This window comes from Piliocolobus tephrosceles, chromosome 10, assembly GCF_002776525.5.
Source record: "Piliocolobus tephrosceles isolate RC106 chromosome 10, ASM277652v3, whole genome shotgun sequence".
Lineage (NCBI taxonomy): Eukaryota > Metazoa > Chordata > Mammalia > Primates > Cercopithecidae > Piliocolobus > Piliocolobus tephrosceles.
Window position 1 is genome coordinate 32,534,831 of NC_045443.1, and position 4,987 is coordinate 32,539,817.

At 41.4% G+C, this 4,987-nt stretch overlaps 1 pseudogene; it reads right to left on the reverse strand.

Moving 5' to 3' along the window:
- Positions 1–316: 316 nt before the first annotated feature.
- On the reverse strand, positions 317–409 carry LOC111540669 (annotated as a pseudogene).
- Positions 410–4,987: the final 4,578 nt, after the last annotated feature.

Consider the following 4,987-nt stretch of genomic DNA (forward strand, 5'->3'; position numbering starts at 1 on the left):
TGAGGTCAGGAGTTCAGGACCATCCTGGCCAACGTGGAGAAACCCTTTCTCTACTAAAAGTACGAAAATTAGCCGGGCATGGTGGCGGGTGCCTGTAATCCCAGCTATTCAGGAGGCTGAAACAGGAGAATTGCTTGAACCTAGGAGGCAGAAGTTGTAGTAAGCTGAGATCATGCACTGCACTCCAGCCTAGGTGATTAGGGTGAGACGCTATCTCAAAAAAAAAAAAAAAAAACCTTGAAGATCTGGAAGAAGGTAGCAAGAAAACCTTTCCATATAAAGAGCCTCTCTTGATATCAGCTTGTTGAAATTTTATTTTAATATGGAACACTTCACGAATTTGCATGTCATCCTTGTATTCTTCTCTGTGTCATTCCAATTTTAGTATATGTGCTGCCAAAGTAAGCACCATTGGAAGAAATTTTAAATGGTATATTTCACAGATGGACAGAAGTCATTTTAAGTTCCTTGCCAACAGAGTAACACTCTCTAGCACCATTGGTTGTGTCAGAGTTTGTGTGTGACAGGGAAGTGTGAATGCATTTATACATCTTGCTTGATCTTACCAGTGAGCTGTATATTGTTTTAAAATAAAGCTTGCCTTATACACTACTCAATGTAGAGAAAAGAGTCCCCTTCCACACACTCCCCTCCTCAAAATAGCAACCAGATGCTCTTTAAGAGTTGTGAACAATGAAAGGCATAATCTGGATGCATTGTAGAAATGATTGTGGTAAACCAAAGAAGGAATAATGGGATGACAGAAGCCCAGGGCTTTCTATCACTTGGAACTTTTGTGGTGCAGCTGTTTGTAGATTGGTGGGAGATGACAAAATAGATGGCAGCAGAGGTTGCCTCTGCCTTTGCTTATTCACCCGAGTCATCTATTAGGTTTGCTCATACAGGATAGTAAATGGCTTCCTGAATTTGTGAAGCACTTAGACTAGTAAATTTCTCCATGTCTTATTTGGAGTTCTGTTTAGAAAAAAAAAAATCAAATTAATGCCCTGTGACAACAGTGATTCAACAGAGTTTATATCCATCTTTCATAGAATCTGATTAGTATTAAGTCTTTGACCTTTATTTTGTTTTTTATCATATTGTTGTACTTTTGATTTAATGCTTTTGTTTCTGGTTATACATTTTCTTGATAGCATCCATAAGTTGTTGGTAAGTATTGAAATAACTTAAATATTTTTCTTCAATGTGATTGTGTTTTTTAATGAGACAGAGTCTCAGTCTGTTGCCCAGGCTGAAGTGCAGTGCCCCAATCTCGACTTTCACTGCAGCCTTCGTGTCCCAGATGAAAGCAATTCTCATGCCTCAGCATCCCGAGTAGCTGAAACTACAGGTGTATGCCACCACACCCGGCTAATTTTTTGTACAGATAGGGTTTCACCATGTTGGCCAAGCTGGTCTTGATTTCCTGACATCAGGTGATCTGCCCATCTTGGCCTCGCAAAGTGCTGGGCTTACAGATGTGAGCCATTGTGCCTGACTTCTTGTTAAGTATTGAAATAACTTGAATATTTTTTCTTCATTATGATTGTGAAAATGTTTGGGATAGCACAAGCTTCCCTTAGTTGCGTGCAGTTTTACTCTGCCACACCTGAGTAGTTTGCAAGTGTGACTGATTTTGTGCTTCCTCCTTTTTCTCTCTTCTTTGTTCTTCTATTTATGTTTTAATCTTCCATCCTCCTCATACCTTACCAAGTCTGGTGGAGTAACATATTTAGGAATGATCTTATGGGTAGCGTGGCTGAGGCATGATCACAATTATGATCCGTATTATATGAATCTGCATGAGGAATCCTTCCAGCTCCTTCTTGATATTCTCCATCCCAGTGTCAAACTTCTGTGGCACGATACCATTACCAACTGTTTCAACAACGATGCCCACACTCTTGGTTTCTAGAGGTTATTTCCTTCTGTATCTGTGCAAATTATAGCTCCGTTTGCTTTGGGATATGCTAGATACTTATTAATCTGTCAAGCAATTATTATATGTGAACTAGTAAAATGTTAACTAGGAGACACAGAGGAGAACAAGAAATGTTCACTGTAATTGGCTCCTTGGTCTTCAGTCTTCACAATTTTTCAGTCAGATTTGAAAGCTGAATGTAGTTTTATGAAGGCTTAGAGTATATACTTGTGCTCTTTGAGGAGGTCTCTGAGTTTTTTTGGTGCTCTTGCCTTAGAACTATACTTTAGTCATATTTAATATTGTTTCATTTCCTATTAAATATGGCTAAAGGATAGTCATATGACTAAAGTTTTGTAAAACTTGCTGTGTTCTATTTTATTTTTAATAGAGATGGGGTCTCGCTGTGTTGCCCAGGCTGGTCTCAAACTTCTGGCCTTAAGCAGTCCTCCTACCTCAGCCTCCCATGAGTTCTTACTATTTTAAACTCCTGTTGTTAAGAATGTATTCTTACATATAATTTTTAAATTATCCTTTATTTCCCCTGGGTAGGTACATAACTTTCTGATTATATTCCTTAATTAGCTCAGCAGTGAGAGGTCAGACCTCTCACTGCTGGGCTAATTAAATTTAATCCTCTAAAGATTTTTCTATACATTTCACTCTTCCCTGTAGTTTTAATAAATTGTCCAAATAGTTATATTTGTTTACTATTTAACAGAATTTATTTTTTCCACTTGACCTTCTCTGCAGAAATCTAAGAAAAATTTATAAAGCATTATTATTTTTTCTTTTCCTTTTTTTTTTTTGGAGACTCATTCTCTGTCACCCTGGCTGGAGTTCAGTGGCACAATCTCAGCTCACTGCAACCTCACCTTCCAAGTTCAAGTGATTCTCCTGCCTCAGCCTCCCAAGTAACTGGGACCACAAATGCGTGCCTCCACATCCAGCTAATTTTTTGTATTTTTTTTGTAGAGACAGGGTCCTGCCATGTTGCTCAGCGTGGTCTCAAACTTCCGGACTAAGTGATCTGCCTGCCTCAGCCTCCCAAAGTGCTGAGATTACAGGCATGAACCACTACGCCCTGCCTGTAAAGTCTATTTTTCAGCATATTCTGCTTATTTGCCCCAAATGGATATATTTGTTTGTTTGTGAGACAGAGTCTCGCTCTGTTGCCCAGGCTGGAGTGCAGTGGCATGATCTCAGCTCACTGCAAGTCACTGCAAGCTCCACCTCCCGGGTTCACGCCATCCTCCTGCCTCAGCCTCCCAAGTAGCTGGGATTACAGGTGCATGCCACCACGCCCGGCTAATTTTTTTGTATTTTTAGTAGAGACGGGGTTTCACCATGTTGGCCAGGATGGTCTCAATCTCCTGACCTTGTGATCTGTCCGCCTCAGCCTCCTAAAGTGCTGGGATTACAGGTGTGAGCCACCGCACGTGGCTTTTTTTTTTTTTTAAATCTTGAGACAGGGTCTTGCTCTATTGCCCAGGCTGGAGTGTTATGGCACCATTATGGCTCACTACAGCCTTGACGTCCTGGGCTTAAATGATGGTCTCACCTTACATTCCCAAGTAGCTGGAACCGTAGGTGTGCACGGCCACACCCAGCCAATGTAAAAATAATTGTGTGTGTGTGCATGCTGAGATGGGGTCTCCCTATGTTGCCCAGGCTGGCCTTGAACTCCTGGGCTCAGCAATCATCCCACCTCAGCCTACCAAATTGCTGAGATTACGGGTGTAAGCCATGTGCCCAGCTTGTGTTTGTGTCACTGCAAGACCAGCTTGCAATGAGCTGAGATAGTGCTACTGCACTCCAGCCTGGGTGACAGAGTGAGACTCCGTCTCAAAAAAAAAAAAAAGCCAGGCTTGGTGACTCATGCCTGTAATCCCAGTACTTTGGGAGACCGATGCGGGCGGATCATGAGGTCAGGAGATCAAGACCATCCTGGCTAACATGGTGAAACCCCATCTCTACTAAAAATACAAAAATTAGCCGGGCATGGTGGCATGCGCCTGTAGTCCTAGCTACTTGATAGGCTGAGGCAGGAGAATCGCTTGAACCTGGGAGGCGGAGCTTGCAGTGAGCCGAGATTGCACCACTGCACTTCAGCCTGGGCGACAGAGTGAGACTCCATCTCAAAAAGCAAAAAAAAAAAAAAAAAAAGAATACTTAAATACTGTATTGCTGTGTAAATTATATCTTTAGTATGTAAGTTAAAAGACAAAAGGCAAAACTCCACCTGTCAAAAAAGATTTTTTAATAGGAGGAGGGGGCAGTGAGTGGAGTAAATAAATGGAGAGACATACTGTATTCATGAATTGGAAGGCTCAATATAGTAAAGATCTCAGTTATCCCACAAAGGTGTAACACAATTCCTATAAAATCTCTAGCAAGACTTTTGTAGCTAAACACAAGATCATTCTAAAGGTTTACATAGAAAGCAAAGTAGTAGACTGGGTGTGATGGCTCATCCTGTAATCCCAGTGCTTTGGAAGGCCAATGCAGGCAGATAACTTGAGTCCAGGAGTTTGAGACCAGCCTGGGGTAACATGGGGAGACTTTGTTTCTACAAAAATACAAAAGTTAGCCAAGTGTGGTGGCTGTAGTCCCAGCTACTCAGGAGGCTGAAGCAAGAGCATTGCTTGAGCCCAGGAGACTGGCTACAGGGAGCCAAGATTGTGCCGTTGTTCTCCAGCCTGGGTGACAGAATGAGACCCTGTCCGCGGGGAGAAAAAGGCAAAGTAACTAGGATAGTAAACAGGTTTGAAAAAGGAAAATGTATGTGGGATCACTCTACTCACTTTTAGGATTTATTATGTCACTACAGTCTTCAAGACTGTGATATTGGAAGAGAGATAGACAAATAGAGGAAACAGAATATAGAACCCAGAAATAGGCGTGCATAAGTACAGCCAGCTGGTCTTTGACAAAGGTGCAAAAGTATTACAGTTGAGGAAGGATGATCTTTTTAACAAATGGTTATAGAGCAGTTGGATGTCTGTGGACAAAAAAAATAAAAATACCTCAGCCCCTACATAAAAATTAGCTCAAAATAGATCATTT